At 41.0% G+C, this 20,747-nt stretch overlaps 1 protein-coding gene across 2 annotated transcripts in view; it reads right to left on the reverse strand.

Moving 5' to 3' along the window:
• The window catches only part of LOC140457114 (macro domain-containing protein CT2219-like), a 1,058,378-nt gene that overhangs the window by 687,613 nt on the left and 350,018 nt on the right, over positions 1-20,747 (reverse strand). The gene's annotated exons all lie outside the window — the stretch shown is intronic.

Consider the following 20,747-nt stretch of genomic DNA (forward strand, 5'->3'; position numbering starts at 1 on the left):
TTAGCACATGTTAGATGGTAAGAATGCCTATTGGCTCTCATGATCAAACTGCTGAGTTTGTGGCTTTGTCTTCAAGGCAAAGTGTAAATGGATTTTTGTAGATGAGCTTTCAGGGACAAAATGGGGTTCAATGGGTAATGAGAGAATTGTCTCAGTAAAAGTGAGATTTATTGAAACAAATTGACCACTTCCCTCTCCTAAAAGATTGTTACTTTCATATAAAAGGAAGATTAATCTCTCATGCATCAAGACTTTTCAAAGCACTTTATTGCCAGAACATTTGAATCGTTGCGATTTTGGAAATGGTATCCAACTTGTGCACAGAAAACAGCTAGTGATCAGTTAACATGTTGTGTGATATTGAATAAGGACTAATTCTCCCCTCTTCTTTAAATAGACCCACTGGAACTTTGCATCCACCAATTGGATAGATGGGGGTCTTAGTTTAATGTGGAGGGAGAATGTAAGAGGTAGCCATCGTGGTGGTTTCGGCAGCAGTGGTTCTGGTAGCGATCGCGAAGGCAGTTGTGTTGGCGGTGATCACGGAGGCGGTATAGTCGGTGGTGGTTGCAGTCTGTGGGAAGGCGGGGGCAGAAGTGACATCATTGTTTGCTGTGATGGCATCCGAGCGATTTGGGAGGTCGGGAGATAGTTCTGGAATGATCTAGGAATCCCAAGTTTGGAGGTAAGTATGTGAAAGTCTGATGAACTTACATTCCTTGATGTCAGTTAAGCTTGAGAAAAAGCACTTGCTGGCTGTGTGGATTTGTCTCAGGATAAAGAACAGCAGAAGTCCTTTGCGGGTCTGGGAGAGAGTGTGGCCCTGAGCTGAGGCAAGGCTGACTGCAGGAGAGTAGATGGTGGCATATGGCTGTGTGTGGAGCGGAGGATCGGATGGAGAGCAGTTTCTGGAGATTTTGGCAGCGATCACAGAGATTCTGGTGGTGATCACGGAGGCAGTTACCTTGGTGGTGGTGGTGGTGGTTATGGCAGCAATTGTGGTGATGGTGATCCTGATGGTGATCACAGAGGTTCTGGCGGCGATCTCAGAGGCGGTTACCTTAGCGGCGGTGGTTCTGGTGGCAATTGCAGAGGCAGTGATGGTCTGGCGGCGATCGCGGAGGCAGTTATTTTGGCAGTGGTGGTTCTGACAGCTATCTCAGAGGCGGTGAGCACGGAGGTGGTGATGGTTCTAGCGGTGATGCAGAGGCAGTTGCCCTGGCGGCAGAAGTAGTGGTTCTGGCAGTGATTATGGAAGCGGTGATCCTGGCGGTGATCGCAGAGATGTTTATCTTGGCAGCAATCGCAGAGGTTGTTGTCTTGGCATATAGTGGTGGTCGTTCTGGTGACAATCATGGAGGCAGTGATCCTGATGGTGATCATGGAGGTTCTGGCACCAATCGAAGAGGCAGTTATCTTGTGGCTGCAGTGGTGGTTCTGGCAGTGATCGTGGAGGCAGTTGTCTTGGCGGCGGTGGTCCTGACGATGATTGTGGAGGCAGTGATCCTGGTGGCTGTGGTGGTGGTTCTGTCAGTGAGCAGTGGTGGTTTCGGAAGTGATCGCACAGGTGGTGCTGGTTCTAAAGGCGATTGCGGAGGTAGTGATCTGGAGGCAATCGCAGAGGCGGATGTCTAGGTGGCAATGGTTCTGGTAGAGATCGCAGAGGCAGTTGTCTTGGTGGAGGCGGTGATCCTGGTTGTGATTGCGGAGGCAGGATGGTTCTGGCTGCAATTGCAAAGGCATTGATGTTCGCGCGGCGATTGCCAAGGTGGTTGTCTTAGCAGCAGTGGTAGTGGTTCCAGCAGCAATCACGGAGGCGGTCAGTGGTGGTTTTGGCAGCGATTCCTGATGAGGAGCTTATGCTCAAAACGTCAACTCTTCTGCTTCTTGGATGCGGCCTGACTGGCTCTGTTTTTCCAGCACCACACTTTTTGACCCCCAGTTTAATGTGTCATACAAAATACAGTGCTGGCCTTTCTCTAAACTGTGCAGAAGCATCAGCCAACATTTTTGTACTGAAGTCTGCAAACATGTTGGAAGAAAGAAACCAAGTCCAGTTTCAAATTGCTATTCTGCATTAAATTGACCTTTTTCATTCCTTTGAAACCAGACAGAGCTTCAATCTGGTAGCTTCTCTTTTAGCAGCCTACACACGTCCAAATAAATGAAGCATTTCCATCCTCATTATGTTGCTTACAATTTGCTATTTAAGTCTAATCCACACTTTGTTATTTGAAATACAGTGTTTCTTCCTGATTTCAACTGTATATCTAAAGCCTTCTCCTTAGAGTATTTAATTTAGTCTCATCTATTTTCTTTGCAATCCAAAGTTCCAGCTCTACATATCTGCACAGATGTTACACATGCTTCATGCTGAACTTTTGTCCTCTTAGAGGCCTTAGCGAATCAATTTTACACAAAAATTCCACTACAACTCTTTGGTTTCCTAAAAATATCAGTTTGATTATTTTTTCTACGTGAAGCTAGGACATTTTTTTGTGGAGAGAATGCATGGGAAGCGTAAATAACATGTCTTTTTATTTTGCTATATATTTGACTGTAGACTGAAGTAAGAAAAGAACATCTTTTTAAAGCATGGTTGTTGTTGGATTATTGCAATTTTTTCAAAACAAGTAACCTGATACTCATTGTAAGCACTGTTTACACATCTGCTGTCTTAAGCAGTAGGGGAAGGTTTACAAAGGAACTGGAGCCAGGGGTATGTACAAAAGGAAATTCAACCAATAGCTGATTGGTTTGTGGATTAGTAACCATTTATGGATGACAAAGGACTTTTACCAGCCAATAACTATGTGATTCACTCCTAGGTAGCAGAATAGTTTGGTGCTATGAACAAAGTAGGGAAAAAGTATCAGATTTCTGTAAGCTCAGAAGCTCTGTTCTCTGCAGTAAAATCACATTAAGCTTGAAGAAAACCAGTTTATTTTCCTTTCAGCATTTGCTACAAGATGAGACTTTTAAATAATAAGTCAGAGACCTTCGTAGATGTAAACCAATGACCTGGTGCTTCCTACAATCAAGTGATAGCATCTGCAGAAGGGAAGGTTAAGCAGCAGCCAGCATCCTGATCAGTACAAGAATCACTCAGCAAATCTTGTGAAAAGGAACTATTGAACTACTTTCCTGTTTTACCCTCTACCTATAACAATCATGTTTCTTTCCCTATTCGTGTCTGTCCGTATGTGTTTATAGAGAAGTTTATAAGTGGGTTAGAATTTTGACGAGTGCAGGTATAGGCCAATGGTTTGTAATTATTTATGTGCAGCTAAACTCAATTTATTTCTAATAAATGATCATTTCTGCACTTAACAAGAACGTTCCCTGTGCTTTCTGTCAACTAGTGTCAGAAAGGCAGATAAATCGGGGAATCCTGCAGGTCTTCATTTCCAGCATATTATCCCAGCACCCTTTTTGTTCCTTAGCTCTAGCAAAATTGCTTCTTTCCTTGAACCCACTGTGACATCCTCTTTCTTCAGCACTGCAATGCTGTCTTTAACCATGACTGTTACCCCTTCCCCCCTTTCCTACCTTTTCTGAACACCTTGTACTCAGGAATATTGAATATTCGTGTCTTGCCTTTCTTTGATCAAGGTCTCACCACAGCATCGTATTTCTACATGGCAATGTGTGCCTGTAACTCCATTCTTAGTTACTATACTCTGAGCATTCATTTATATGCATTGTAACCCTGGTTTAGGCTTCATTTCTTTGTCTCTTACTGCAACTCCACATATTGGCTTACTTTTCTCTATGCTAGTGCCAACTGTATCCCTAAGTATTTTGTTAACCTGAGAATTTTTCTCAACTAATCTCTCTTGGTTCCTACACCCCTGACAAGTTATCTTGAAGACCTCCCAACAGCACTAGCAGAACACCCTACAAGGAATTCAGTCTCAGCTCTGGACAGATGTGGAGTCACATGTAAGCTAGATCAGGTCAGGATGGTGGTTTCCTTCCTTAAAGGATAATTAGCTTTGGATCTGTGGTCATTATCAGATGGTTAATTCCAAAATTTTATTGAATTCAAGCTCCACAATTTGACAGGATTTGAACCTGGAACCCCAGAACATGAGTCCTAGATTAACATTCCTGATGAAGGGCTTTTACCTGAAACATCAATTCTCCTGCTCCGCTTTTCGAGCACCACACTCTCAGTTCTAGATTAACAGTCTGGCAATAATACCACCTAGCCATCACTTGCTCTTAGTTGGCCCCTGCTGCCCCCTCTCTTGCTTTTAGGTTGAAAGCCCTGATCCTGAGTCTCAATTTATCCTCTACTAGGCCTCTGATCTCTCATATTAATTTATATTCTGCTGCTCCCTCTTGTTAGGGTCTAGGTTAGCTTCTTAAAATGTTTTGAGGGAGTCTGGCCTGGTCTTTAACACTCTACATCTCAAAAAGGTGGTATCCCTACCTTTGAGCCAGGAGGCCCAGGTTGAAATCCGACCTGTTCTAGAGGTGTGTGACAACATCTCTGAACACACTAATTAGAGAAATATAGAAAATGATCAACGGCGGTGGGGGGTGGGGGGGGGGCGGAATCTTGTGGCACATCACTACCTCTGAACCGGAAGACCTGGGTTCAAGCTCCATCTATTCCCAAGGTGCGTAAAAACATCTCAGAACAGGTTAGTTAGTAAAATATCAAAAAGGACTCAGAGGCAAGAGCCTGAAAGATGAACAAAAAAGGGATAGAGAGGGGAAGAGGGAGAGAGAAAGGGGAAGACACGGTTTTAGGAAGTCAAAGTATTTAATTTGATGTCAGTTAGCTGACACAAGGTCATCAAGCTGGCTATCTGGCATAAAGAGAACTCATTGCTGAAGAACATGGTGTGTTTTATGGTCGAAAGAAAATCTCATCTATTCTATTTGTAAGTGAACAGAATACACCTATTAAATTATGATTTTCTAAAATTAGTTAGTCTTTTTCACAATAACTAATAATAACAACACATGGTCAGAATCTATTGAGGAGGAGGTGATGCATTAACAATACTGTTAGGTACTGAATGTTTTGAACAATTCACTATAAGAAGTTGCTAATGATTTTTTTGTTTCTTTTGCTTTAGAAACTACTAATTGTTGTGAATGCTGCCTGGTCAGGGGTTACTGTTTTAAATGATACCTCCTTTGCCTGCTTGCAGTGCACAAGTGCTGATTCAAAGCAATAGAAAACTGCCAGAATGTGTATGACAGGAAGACACTCACAAAGACTGAAAAACTCTTATTTTTATTTGTTCGGTAATGGGGTGTAGACATTGCTGGCTGAGCAAGCATTTCTTGGTAATTCCAAATTGTCCTTGACAAGATGGTGGGGATCTGCTTTTGTGAACTGCTTCCACTGTGATGCATCCACATCACCGTTAGGAAGGGTCCTCCACAACTTTGAGTCAGCAATACTGAAGGAACAGCCATTGAAGATCAAGGTGGTGCATGGCTTAGTGGTGAGCCTGCATGTGGTGGTATTGCCAGGGTATTCAATGCCCTTGTCCGATATGACAGAGGTTGTAGGTTGGTAGGTACTATTGAAGGAGCATTGGTGAGTTCCTGTACTGCATTATGTATATAGTACACTTTGCTGTCACTGAGCGTCAATGGGGAAGGGAGTGAATATTGAAAGTCACGAATGGGGTGATAATCAAGTGGACCACTATATCCTGGAGAGTGTTCCTCCTCTCCAATGTGGTTGCAGCTGCATTTATCCAGTCCAGTGCAATGTACCAGAAATATATGAATTATAACCCGTCCACTGTTCATTAAAATCATGGCTGATCTAATAATTTCACATTTTAACTACCCACGAAAATCTTTCATCCACTTCCTTACCAAAAATCTGACTTAAAAACCATGCAAGTACTCTATTACCAACTCCTCTTGTCAAAAAGGGTTCCAAAGACTTTCAATCTTCTTTGATTTGGAGGTGTCAGTGTTGGACTGGGGTGTACAAAGTTAAAAATCACAACACCAGGTTATAGTCTAACAGGTTTATTTGGAAGCACACACTTTTTAAGTGCTGTTCCTTCACCAGGTGGTTGTGGAGTATAAGATCATAAGACACAGCATTTACAATGTGATGTAACTGAAATTATATATTGAAAAAGACCTGGACTGTTTGTTAAGCCTCTCACCTTTTAGAATGACCATGTTGGTTTCAGTTCTTTCATATATAAATCCTAGAACTTCTTTGTAAAGTTACATTCTCAAGTGAACTTTAACAATAGGTGCTATGTCAGCACAGATAATGCATTGAAGGTGTGAGGCTCTCTTCTTCAAGGGAACAAAATCTCCTTTTCTCTGTCTTAAATAGCATTTTAAGTTGTGAAGTAGTCACCCTTAGTTCTAGATTCTCCCATGAGCAAACATCCTTTCCACATGCAACTTTGTGAAGACCTATCTTGATCTTATATACTTCTATCAAGTTGCATGGTATTCTTCCAAATACCAGTGAATAAGCTGAACAGTCCACTCTTTCCTCATAAGATAACCAACACATTCTCACTGAGTTTAATAAACCTTTTCTCTACTGTTGTCAATGCATTTGTATTCTTCCTTAAATGAGGTGACCAATACTGTAAATAGTACTTCAGGTATGGTCTTACCAATGCTCTGTATAACTGAAACATAACTTGTCTACTGTTGTATTCAATTCTCCCTCACAAACAGTAGCATTCCACTAATTTTCCTAATTATTTGCTGTCTTTGCACACCAATCTTTCACACTCACTATTTAGGGGATATTATTTTATTTATTCTTTCTATCAGATAAACAATTGCACATTTTCCAACATTAAACTCCATTTTCCAGCTTTCTCCACAATCATTTAATGTCCCCTATCATATTCCTGACTCTGCCTTGTAGATGTGAATAGGCTTTGGGGAGTCAGAAAATGAAATACTCTTTGCAGGATTCCTATCCTCTGACCAGTCATAGTACTTAAATTATTACTCCAGTTCAGTTTCCACTCAACATTAATCCCCAGGATTTAGATAGTAAAGGATTCAGCAATGATAATGCCATCAAATGACATGGGAAGACAGTGATATTCTCACTAATTAGAGATGAAGTTGTTTTTAATTCATTCAAGGGGTGAGGGCATCACTGGTATTTATTACCCATCCCTAATTGCTGTGGGTCTGGAGTTAAATGTAGGCCGGAGCAGGTAAGGATAACAGATTTCCTTCCCTGAAGGGCATTAGTGAACTGGATGGGTTTTTCTGACAATTGACAATGGTTTCAAGGTCATCATGACAGTCCTAATTTATTGAATTCAAATCCCACCATCTGCTATGGTGAAATTTGAATCCAGGTCCCCAGAAAATTATGTCTGAATAAAAAGCCCTGCAATAATATAATTAGGCCATTGCCTCCCCATTGCTTGGCACTTCTGTGATGAGGATGTTACTTATCACTCACCAACCCAAGCTTGGAGGTTGTCCAGGTTGTGCTGTAAATAGCATTGGTTACTTCAGTATTTGAGAAGTTGCAATTCTGAATTGTACAAACATTAGCAAACAGCCCATCTCTAACTTTAAGGTTGAGGTAAGGTCACTGATTCAGGAACTGAAGATGGCTGGACATAGGACACTATCCAGAGGAATTCAGAATCACAAATGTGATTTGTGTTCAGAAGAAGGTTTGTCACATCATGTTTGTAGCAGCTCTGAGAATTTTGACTTCATGCCAAACTCCTGCATAATCCTGGGCATTATTTATCTTCAGATAATCATCCATATCCTCTTAAATAGCTCAAATGAACCTGCCTCCACTACACTACCTGGCACTGCATTCCAAACACTTGCTGTGTGAAAACTCATCTTTGCTTCTTTTGTAAACTTTACTAAAGTAAAACAAATAAACTGTGGATGCTGGAAATTTGAAACAAAAAAAAACTGAAATTGCCGAAATGTTCACTCAGTTTTCGTTCCACAGATGCTACCATATCAGCTGAGTTTCTCCAGCTGTTTTTGTTTGCCTCTCCCTACCTATTCTGTTCAGAGCCCTTGCAATTTTGGAAACTTGCACCAGACGTTTCGTTTCCAAGGAAAGCAATCCCAACTTCAGCAATCTATCCTCATAACTGAAGTTTCTCAGACCTGGAACCCTTATCTAAAACCTCTTCTACACTCATGAAAGCTTTCATGTCCATCAGGTGGCACCCAGAACTGTACACAATGTTCAGAGGGCTGCTCTCTCATTAGTGAGAGAGCACAAGCGAGAACTGGTACTGGGTTTAATTGGAGGGTCACCATTACTCAGGCAAGGTTCATGCTGACCTCAGCTAGCACTGGAATTGAATCCACTCTGTTGCTGTCAGTCTGCATTAGCTGCTGTCAAGCCAGCTGAGCTAAGTGACCCCAGAAGACGAAGACTAGTTTGCGATGCAGAGAGACACTAGCAGCATGGTTTCAATTTCTGTAATGGCTAAGGTCACTACAAAAGTGTTGCCTTCTCAACCCTTGCCCCTCACCTGAGATATGCTAACCTTCAGGTTAAACACAATGCCAGTTGTCTTTCTTTATGAGGGAACAGCCCTATAATCCTCTGGGACAAAGGCGACTTTACTTACTTCATACAATTCTCCAGCTGAGGTCTAACCAGTGCCCAAGATAAGTTCAACATGAACTTCCCTGCTCTTGTAAAGTGTACCCTCACGAATAAAGCCTGGAAGACTATAGATTAATACCTCCCTTGTCCTGCCACTTTTAATGACTTACGCACAACACCCAGATTTCTTAGCTGCTGCATACGTTTTACCTGGTCTCCCATGTTCTTCATTCCAAAGTGAACCACCTCACTTCTCTGCACTGAAGTTCATCTGTCGCCTTCAAACCCACTCCACCAAGCTGTCTATATCCTTTTGGAGTTCTATACTCTCAGTTACAATTTTTTCAAGTTTGTGCTATTCACAAACTTTGACATTGTTCCCAAGATCTAGATCATACAAACATATTTGTAAGCAAGTGTCTAGTACCAACTCCTGGGGAACTGAACAACAAGTATTCCTCCAGCCCAAAAAAAACCCCCACAAATAATTACTGTTTCTTATCACTCAGCCAATTTAGTAATCATGTTGTTTCTGTCCCTTTTATTTCATCATCTATAACATTCTTCACAAGTCTGTTGTGTGGCACTGTCTCAAATGGCTTTTAAAGTCCACGTACCCCATATCAACTCCTACACTGGTGTGTAGGGACGAGGATGATTGACCTCCAAAAATCACAACTGTCTTCCCTTATATTCAGTATGACTCCATTAGTGGAAAGATTTCCCCATTCCCACTTACTCCAGATTTTCTAGGGTTCCTTGATGCCATGTTCAGTCAAATGCTGCCTTGATGTCAAAATCCACCTGAACCTCCACCTTATCTATGGAGTTCAGCTCTTTTGTGATCTGGATCCTCATGGGCCTGGCAGAACCCAGAATGTGTGTCAGTGAGCAGTGAGCAGGTAAGGATAACAACTGTCAACAACTCCTTCCATCACTTTGTTGATGATCAAAAAAGGCTCAAAGGGCAATAATTGGACTTTTTCCTTGTTAACAGGACAATGCCAGGGAGATGCCATGGTTTTAGCTATTAAAGCAGATTGGATAGTGGTGAGGCTACCTCTGGAACAGAAGTCTTCACTACCATTGGTAGAAAGTCATCAGGGCTCACAGTCTTGTAGTTTCCAGTGCCTTCGGCCATTTCTTAATCTGAGCTGGAGTGAATGAAACTGGCTGAAGAATGGCATCTGAAAAACAATCTATTCACTCCAGGTATCCATCTAGTAAACCTCCAAACTATTTCCATGCCATCCTTTCTTAAATAAGGAGACCAAAACTACAGAGTATTCAAACTGGAGTCTCATCAATGCCCTGTATAACTGAAACATAACATTCTTATTTTATGTTGCATTTCTTTCAGAATATAAGACAGCATCCTGTTGATGATATTGTTTCTGTACTGCACCAACATACTAATTGTTATGTATGTAGTTGAGGGTGCTGCCCCTTTAGGAGAGCTGGACAGGGGACCTGGAGGGGCAGAGCTTGAGTCCAGCCTGGAACCAGCTGTGGAGGCTGAAGATCTTTAATAAATCCTGTTCAGATTTACCATTTGCCCACCTGGTTCCAAGGGTAGTACAAACATAACATCTAAAAATGTGATTCATGCACTAAAGCACCTAAATCCCTCTACACTTCAGAATCTTGCAGTTGTTCTCCATTTAAGTAATACTCTTTTTTTATTCTTTCTGCCAAACTGAACAACTTCATTTTCCCCAAATTATACTCTGCCATATTTTTGCCCACTCAATCTATTTGTATTCATCTCCAATTTTGTTCTGTTTTCTTCATAGCATACTTTTCTGGCTCTCTTGATGTCAACTCCAAATCTATGTACTGTGTCTTGCTCCCCTCATTCAAGTCACTGAAATCAATTGTTAAAAGTTGAGATCTTAGCACAGACCTTTGCAGCATAGTACTTGTTAGATACTATCAGTCAGACAACAGACCATTAACAAAAAACCAAAAAAACTGCTGGAAAACTGAGCAGGTCTGGCAGCATTTGTGGAGAGAAATCAGAGTTAATGTTTTGGGTCCAGGAACATTAAAAGAACCATTGAAATGAACTGTCTTGTTTCCATGCTAATATTTCAGGACATTGGTTAGGCCACTGTTGGGATATTGCGTACAATTCTGGTCTCTTTCCCATCGGAAGGATGTTGTGAAACTTGAAAGGGTTCAGAAAAGATTTACAAGGGTGTTGCCTGGGTTGGAGGATCTGAGCTATAGGGAGAGGTTGAATAGGCTGGGTTGTTTTCCCTGGAGCGTCGGAGGCTGAGGGGTGACCTTACAGAGGTTTATAAAATCACGAAGGGCATGGATAAGGTAAATAGACAAGACCTTTTCCCTGGGGTGGGGGAGTCCAGAACTAGAGGACATAGGTTTGGGTGGGAGGGGAACAACATAAAAGAGACCTAAGGGGCAACATTTTCACGCAGAGGGTGGTGCATGTATGGAATGAGCTGCCAGAGGAAGTGGTAGAGGCTGGTCCAATTGCACCATTTAAAAGGCATCCGGATGTGTGTATGAATAGGAAGGCTTTAGAGGGATATGGGCTAGGTCCTGACAAGTGGGACTAGATTAGGTTGGAATATCTGGTCGGCATGGACGAGTTGGACCAAAGGGTCTGTTTCTGTGCTGTACATCTCTATGACTCTACTTCAGTCCTGGGTCTGCTGCAGAGTTGCAATGAAGCACAAGGAATCTTATTTCTGCCAATGACTTCAGAGTTCAATAATTTCAGAGCATGACCACTGCCTTCTATTTTGAGTACAAACCCCATTTACTTTCCCCAGAGACTTCCTCTGACTTCTTGGTTTTGATCTCAGGAGAGCAGACCCATTTTCTCCTTTCACCCCTATCATTACATCTCTTTTATATTTCGATTCACTTCTACTATGGTTAGCACTCCCTTTGTCTTTGCTGTGGGCACCCACACCTCTGTCAACTGCACACAGCCTATTTCAGTTCTGAAAACAAATATATCAGATTTGAAACATTAACTGTTTCTCTCCCCAAATATACTGTCAGACTTACTAAGTTTCTCCAACATTTTATGTTTTTCTTTCAGATAACCTGTTCCCTGGTTGGTTGAAAACTGTACTGATCAAATAAATTGTCTCAAAAGCCTTCCATGACTCTCCATCGAGGCAACTCCACTTTGATTTTTCCACTTTATATGTGGATTAAAATCATTTGTAATTATTATCATTCCTTTATTAGAAGCATTCAATATCTGTTCTTCTGTGTTTTGTCCCATATTATAGTTACCGTTTGAGGGGGGGGGTGCAATGGGCCACTCCCAGTAGTGACTTCTTTCCACAACTATTCTACATCTCCACTCAAACAGATTCGACATCCTGATTTCCTAAGCCAAGATCATCTCTAATTATTGTAAAATGAAATTTTTAATTTACAGTGCTATTTCTCCACCTTTACATAACTTCCTATTTTTGTTAAATGTCTTATACTTAATATTCATGACCCATTCCTTGTCATCCTGAAACCTTCCTCCATACTGCCTACCATGACATTTATTTCCTGTAATGGACACAATATGTGAATTAATTTGTTATGAATGTCACATGCATTCAGAAACAGTTGCTTTGGGTTGATAAGATTGAAGGCTTTAGCCCATTAGAAAGCTTTAATAGAACACACATGAGGTACTGAAGTAACAACTTACACTGGTACAGCGCAATTTGAAGAGGAGAAAGAGGATTCCCTGGGAAAAAAAAAGTGTGAAACGAGCAGTAAACTCAAATATCAAAAAGAGAGCATTGGGGTATGATCGAATGTTGAAAAGCCTTGCCACTCCTTCACTGTCAATTTCTTGTATTACAATAAATTGGCACAGATAAGAACATACCATTCCCCAGTTTTAAAGTCACCACATATCTGAGCGGACACGCTGTCTTGTCGACACTTCAGTTTTCCTGTTAATGTGACAGCTCAGAACACCAGCAAACTGTTAATTGCCCATTAACAGCAGCACCTGCAACATCTTTAAGGGAAGCAGCAAGCTGTTAATTGGCTATTAGTGGAATTCTGAGATACACCTGCAACCTGGAAGTGGGTTGCTCTGACACCAAATCTCCATTGCTCAAACAGCTTACATTCACACTTGCAAATGTACAGAAAGCAGCTCTTCCACCCTCAGAGGAAGCACATGTGAAGAACCAGAGGTGGCTTTGATCCTCCTCCAGTGGGTGAGCAGTGAGTAGCATGCTGGCCAGCTTCAGAGTGAGCAGCTGAAGCACTCTGCTACCTGCTTCCACGCCAACAATGACCCATTAGCAGCTTGCTGTTTCCCACCTGCAAGCCATTCAGACCCAGGCACCAAAACACCCGATGGTAACTTGCCTATTGAGATGCCTGAAATTGAAAGTCATTGTAAATTTTCAAAACCTTGCAGTAGCTTTATGAAGGCAAACAGACATTGCCAAAATTGTTTTAATGACTCAAAGATCAGAGAAACTAGACTTCTCGGAGGTGGAAAGTGTAGCCAGGGTAATTAGTGCAAGCTGAAAGAATCTTAACAATTTTTTCAGATCAGGTAAGGAGGGTCAGCCACATTTTCCAAGGATGCACTGCAGCTAAGCATGCCTGACGTTTACAGTGATCCATCTTTGCCAGCTTTAATTGCTTACTATCGTTACCAGTGACAATGAACACTGTTTCTGGAGATGCTCCAGCTGGGATTATTCTTTACTCAACCTTTCCATGCACTTTTGTTTCAGGACACAAAAGCACAGTGGATATTTTAAAATGAAAGCATTATGATAACTCCCAAGGACATGAGCATTCACCTAACTGCAAATTGCAGCACTGCTGTCAGAAACAAGTTGAGCCTTCCTCTTGACATGGGTATTGAACCCGGAAGGCATGTGAATACAGTCTTAAACTCCCTGCACCAAGGAATGCTGCTAGTCACTAAAATTGCAAGGTACATTGTGCTGCCACCAACTGCCAACAGGGATGAAGATGAAATTACTTATTCTAGTAAGTAATGCCTCTGTAGTTTTGTTTAATGCATCTGTGCACAGCTGATTGACTGATGTTACTTCTGTCTCTCATGACAGCCTGAAAAGACACCCTGAGCATGATTGTAATCTAATAAGCCAGGTGGGCTGTACATCAATCTGCAATTTGTAATTGGGAAAATATCAGAGAGCTGAATCAAGGGTAAAATGAACAGAAATTTCAGAAAGTAAACACATAGAAAAAGATTATGCCTTCTATGAAACCATGCAGGTCCACAGCAAACATCAAAGCACTTATTAATGGCACAAAGAAACAACCCAGAAATGGATCTGTGACCACTGGAAATATGGAGACAGTGGTACAAACCCTGAATTCCAGCCAGTTATAGATATATTTTAATCAATGCATTCAGATATATTATGGCATGCTTCTGGAGCAAGTGGACTTGAACACAGGCTTTCTGGCCCTGAAGTAGGGGCACTACCACATCAACCTCTTCTGTCTAGTTACATACTTAGCTCTCACTCCCTTTCCAGGTAAATCCCACCAGAACGTCCTGGGTACTGTTTGCTATGATGACCAGTTGCTGCAGTGCACACCAATCACACGCTGTCAGGCATTTAATTTATATAATATCTCTAAAGGTTCAGTTTTTAGGTTCGCTTAATATGTTTTTGATAAGCTTTGGTTGTGTTCCTCCTTCTAAGAGATCTTTATTAGTAGTAAAAGAGAGTTAGGGAGAATCTGTGGAATCTTGCCTTCAAGAGAAATGGGAGAAAGGGAAGAAAGTTTAAAATGTAACTGGTGAATCACAAATATAATGAATGAATCATTTCTATAATTCTAACATTTGATTTTAAGTAATTATAAAATTTATCATCCTCAATATAGTCTAACAGCAGTTTTGAAAGTCAATGTTATTCCTTTTAATCTGGAAGCTATACCTGTTCCACAATTTACCTTCAGTAGAAACATGCATCCAAGGATTAAGAATTAATCTAAACTGAAATAATCGCTTCATGCTACAATCACTTTCTAATATCATATATGGTACTCCATTGATATAGACTACCATTTACCCATGACCAGCACCTAAGTAGATGAATGACACATCTTCCATCCTTTATTCTATTTATCATTACTCACCTATTCTTTACTGCAAGTACTTTAATTTTTGTGGTTCTCTCACTACTGAGGGCAGTCCTCATTAAGATGGAGACCTTTAGATTCTCTGAAGCTAGGAAAAAGCAGCAAGGCAGTATATGAACCTGGGAATGCTTGAGGTCATTAATTGTGAAGGAGAGAAAACAGTCCACTTTGGAGCTGGAAAGATTTGCCAAATAGCCAAAAGAAATTGACCGCCACTCTTGAGAGCCGGGTAATCAAAGCAATTTTCTAGGTTCTATTGAGTATTTCTTTTTGTGCCTATCGCATTCCCAACCTTTTGTGGCGTGCAACATGCTAGAACTATATCCTCCTCTGTCATGGCTGCCAGCTTTTACCCAATTTCAAACCTGATAGAAATAGTACATTAAAATTAACTTGCCTGCTTCTGTAGAACATGTCAATTCATATTTGCATGTTGATTCTTTTCATTAAATACAACTGAAACCAGAAGATATCTGTCTGCTTTGCATTTAGTAAAATTATCAAGAAACAAGTTCCAAAATCATACTCAACTTGTTCAAAACTGCATGGTGGCATGTATGGTGTGTGTGTGTGTGTGTCTGTCTGTCTGTCTGTCTGATGAAGGGCTTTTGCCGAAACGTTGATTCTCCTGCTCCTCGGATGCTCCCTGACCTGCTGTGCTTTTCCAGCATGACACTCTCGACTCTTATCTCCAGCATCTGCAGTCCTCACTTTTGCTGTGTGTGTGTGTGTGTGTTCATATTTGACCTTCTTGGTTAGAGGGTCTGGTAATTGGAGAAAGAGACACAATTACTTTGAAGAAGAATCTCTAAATTGCACAGAAAAGAAGGCCAAAGACAAATGGCAGAGTCTTCAGGCAAAAAATGGAGGAGTCTTCCAAAACTTTTTTTGCCCACCTCAAACTGACATGGTCCCTGCAACCTATCTTGGCTCAATCATCGCAGGCCACTCTATTCAATTTACAACCATATCAGCAACGAAAATCTATTTTAATCCTCTTGAAGTTGCAGTCAGGGTAATTGCATTGATTATCCAGAGAGCTCTGTCAGATAGTTGTTCAGAGAAATCATGCAGAAGGCTCATGCTAAGGAAATTTGGTGGCACACTGGATTATGTGTTGGCCTTTCACTTCTGGGACCAATCCTCCCCAGACTGCCTGAATGGAAATCCAATTTATTTGCTGACTGCACTGGATCCTTTGTGAGCATTCTGAGCAATCTCAGTTGAGTTTCTAGTGGATTAAAGCACAAGATAGCCCTTAATTCAGCAATGATTGACAATCATGTTCAGTGGAACCAACAGATTAGTGTGGGAAATGGAAAATATACTGGTGCAGAACATGATGAACTGCGACTGAGGCATGTTGTTTGGAACAGAGCAAGCACAGCATCAGAAATATTTAATGATGATACTGGTTATTTAAATTGGAAAGTTTTCAATCCACAACTCAATGTTCATATAAAATTGAGAGAATACTGAAAAATGTGTGCAGAATGGAAGAAAATAAGATTAAGGAGGTTTATAAAATCATGAGGGGCATGGATAGGATAAACAGACAAAGTCTTTTCACTGAGGTGGGGGAGTCTAGAACTAGAGGGCATAGGTTTAGGGTGAGAGGGGAAGTTAATAAAAGAGACCTATGGGGCAACTTTTTCACACAGACGGTGGTACGTATATGGAATGAGCTGCCAGAGGAAGTGGTGGAGGCTGGTATAATTGCAACATTTAAAAAGTATCTGGATGGGTATATGAACAGGAAGGGTTTGGAAGAATATGGGCCGGGTGCTGGCAGTGGGACTAGATTGGGTTTGGATATCTGGTCAGCATGGATGGGTTGGACCAAAGGGTCTGTTTCCGTGCTGTACATCTCTATGACTCTGTGTCTATAAGCGCAAGGTTGTAGTTCTGTGATGCCAAGCTGGTGTTTTTAAAGCCAGAAAGTGAAACGAATAAAGGAAGATTCTAAGGGGTTGATATAGTTTGTAACTGTGACATAAGGAGAAGTAATCAAATACATCTTCCACGGAAAAGGGTCATGTTATCAAGAACAGCAGATCTTCAAGAGGTCAGAACAAAAGTTGAAATTTCCCTGGGAAAGAGGAGAAACAAAGTTTCAATTAATGGTTTTAATTGCTGCTCTAAACACTGCTTTCTAAAATTCCAAATATTAGCAACCCTCAAAGCTACATGAACAAAACTCACCAGAGTTCCCACCAGCCCTCCAAAACAATGTCACTTTACTGATTTGGATTTTCTTTCTGAATTCAAAAATACAGGAAGAACATCCATGCAACAATCCGTTCTCACAGTTTAACATCTAAAAGCCAACAGCCGGTTAAGGATGTTAAAATAGCTGTCAATGGCAGTCATGCACCCCTGGTTCAGGCTATATAAGTCTGACGTTAACTGTATGACCAAAACAAAAGTATTAGCTGAAAAATCTGGCTTACATAAAAATCAGCTCTATTCCAATATGAGACTGTTGCTTTTGGAGTGGCTTAACTCATTTTGTGTCTGTTGTATTCCTATTCACAACCTGACTCGGGTAATCTTAACAAAAAAAAAGAGAACTGCGATGGGCAGACTAATGACAGATGGTATTTAACCCTGATTAGTGTGAGGTGACACATTTTGGAAGAAGAAACAAGACGTGGGAGTATTTAATGAAGGGCAGAACACAGTTTAGAGGAACAGGGGGAATTTTGGGGTAACTATCCACAGATCTCTGAAGTGGGCAGAGCACGTGAATAGTATACTTAAGAAGACATAGGAATACTTGCTTTCATCAGTCATAATGTAGAGTAAAAGAGCAAGGACATAATGTTGGATTTATAGAGAGCTTTGGTCAGACCACAACTGGAGTACTGTGTGCAGTTCTGGTCACCTCACCACAGGAAGGATGTGATAGCACTCGAGGGGGTACAGAGGAGGTTCACCAGGATGTTGCCTAGGATAGTGAAAATGAGCTATAAGAAGAGACTAAATAGGCTTGGATTGTTTTCATTAGAGCAGAAAAGACTGAGGGGGGACACCATTGAGTGTATAGATAATGAGGGGTATGAACAGGATGAATAGAGAGCAGCTGTTCCCCTTGGTTGAGGTGTCAATCATAAGAGGCATAGTTTTAGGGGAGGGGACAGGAGATTCAGAGGGGATTTGGGAAAAAATGTTTTCACTCAGCAGGTGGGGGGAATCTGGAATGCACTGCCTGGGAAGGTAGTGGAGATCGGCAATCTTAGAATCTTCAAAACATATTTGGATGAGCACTTCAGATATCATAACATTCAAGGATATGGGACAAATGCAAGTTGGGATTACAGCACCTTTAGTGGTAGTTATGACTGTGTGGAATTGATGGCTGAAAGGGGCATTTCTGCACTGTATGATTCTAAGAATCAGTGTATGCTGGAAATCTGAAACAAAAACAGAAATTACTAGAGAAACTAAGCAGGTGTGGCAGCATCTATGGAGAGAAAACAGTTAATGTCTCAAGGTCCTGTGACCTTGCTTTAGAATTGATCTCAGTCTTTTATTGAGGTCATTTTGACTTTTTCCACACTTAAAATCAAATTGTCTTAAAATATTAAACACACAAGCTGCTTCTTTACCATAGTAATCCTTGATCCTAAACCTACAAGAAGTATTCACCCCCTTCCTTCCTAAATCAACCCAGTTGAAGCATCGCTAGTCAAAACGTCACACCGCATTTTTTCTTTCAGAAACTGATCAATGTATTTCATTCATCCAACAGCCTCTGTTTATACTGAAGCTTTGCAGCATTTCTAATTTTATCATGATCACAGTACACGTTGTTTTCTGTTAGAGAAGCATATTTTGGCTTTATAAGCACAGAAACACCTCTATGACTTTAATACAGGAGAGACAAGAGTTAAATTCTAAAATCTATCCTCATCAAGTCCAAGAGACTGAGATAATGGCTCTCTTCATCTGAATTTCAATGTTCGGTAATCTAAGCACCAAGCAAGAGTGGATGGTGTTACAATAGAGTAAAAAAAACTCCCAAAGGAGGTGGCCGCTATGATCTTCTCAATACTGTCATATGCTGAGCAGCTTAGTATTTGAATGAGACCCCAGATGGCACTTTAAATAGATACTAGCAGGAGACTAGTCTCCTGTGGGGAAAGGTTGCACTGATGGTGTGGCTGTGATATATTTCATTTCTTCATTAGATTTTTAGTTAGATGGCTCAGCTAGGGAATCCTGTTAACAATTTGGGAACAATATTCTGATTCTGTGAGATAAGGCTGTGAGAGCTCCTGGTGCATTAACCTGCAGGCAATAATGCATCACAGGTGGAAAAACATGAAGTGAAAAGATGAAAAAAAAATGAAATGAAGGAATACTGCACAAGTTAGCCTGCATTACTCAGGCTGATCTGAGCACAAAGCTCCCAAGGCTCCAAACCCTACCATTTCCTTCAATTAAAATAAGAGCAGAGTTGAGTGCAATGCTGAATCGGAAGCATTTGAGACTACAAATCCAAAATACTCATACTTGCAGATGACTGAATCTGACATTCTTTATCAAAAGAAGGATATCCTTAACAGTTGACACAGTACATTGAAATTTTCCTCCATTTAGACAGTTCCATCAAAACTAAGGATGATTTTCTTCCACTCCAGAGACGTGAGCCCTCATGTAACTGAACAGTCCAATGCTAGATCCACACATCCTCCACAGGTCAGACAGGTGTTTGAAGAGGCAGGTGGGTGGGTGGGATGCTCAGGTTTTTGCATTCTTCTTCCTGTCTGCACTTGGTCTTCACCTGTTAGAGATCTTGGGATGTCGGACACTCATGCAAATAATTTGATTTGTTTTGATTTGATTTATTATAGTCACATTTACCTAGGTAGAGTGAGAAGTTTTGTTTTGTGTGCAGTACAGGCAGATCATTTCAAACAAAATGCACAGGATCACAGAACAGAGAGAGAAATATAGTGTTATGGCTGCAGAGAAGGTTCACAAAGAGCAAACACTAGATTGGAAATTTGACAGCTCTATTCAGAAATCTACTAACAGCGGGGAAGAAGCTGTTCTTGAATCTGTTGGTACGTGCATTAAGCTTTTGTATCTTCTGCCTGATGGAAGAGATTATAACCAGGATGGCAGGGATCTTTGATGATGTTAGCTACTTTCCCAAGGCAGCAGGAAGTATAGATGAAGTCAATGGATGGAAGGTTGGCTTGTATAATGGTCTGGGCTGTGTTCACAACTTTTTGTAGTTTCCTGTGGTCCTGGGCAGAGCAATTGCCATACCAAGCCATGATGCATCTGGATAGAATGCTTTCTATGGTGCACCTATAAAAGTTGGTGAGAGTCTTCACAGACATGCTGAATTTTCTGAGCCTCCTGAGGAAGTAGAAGCATTATTGTGTTTTCTTGACTGTCACATCAATGTGGCTGGACCAGATAGATTGTTGGTGATTGTCTCCCTAAGCAACTTGAAGTTCTTGGCCATCTCCACCTCAGCTCCATTGATGTAGATAGTGGCGTGCCCTCCACTTTGTTTTCTGAAGTCAATGATGAGCTCTTTTGTTTGCTGATGTTGAGGGAGAGATTGTTATCTTTACACCACACCTCCCAAACATTCTACCTCTATCCTGTATTCTGTCCCATCATTATTTGAGATCCAGCCTTTTTGTTCCATCATATCTTTGTCATTTATATATTCTTTCATGAGATGCAGGTGTCACTAGCAAGGTTAGCATTTGCTGCCTATCTCTGGTTGCCCTTGAACTGAGTGAATTTCTTGGCTATTTCAGAGGACAATTAAGAGTTAACCACATTGCTTTGGGTCACATGTAGGCCAGATCAGGTCAAGAACAGCAGATTTCCTTCTCTGAAGGACATTAATAATCCAAATGAATTTTTATAACAATCGATGATGGATATCATGGTCATCATTGATAAGACTAGCTTTATTTTCCAAATTTTAAATTTTAATTTCACTCTGTTATCTTGGGATTTGAAACAAGAGCATGAGAGAGGCCTCTGGATTACCACACCAGTAACGTTACCTCTATGCCAT

Source organism: Chiloscyllium punctatum, chromosome 31, assembly GCF_047496795.1.
Source record: "Chiloscyllium punctatum isolate Juve2018m chromosome 31, sChiPun1.3, whole genome shotgun sequence".
Taxonomy (NCBI): Eukaryota; Metazoa; Chordata; class Chondrichthyes; order Orectolobiformes; family Hemiscylliidae; genus Chiloscyllium; species Chiloscyllium punctatum.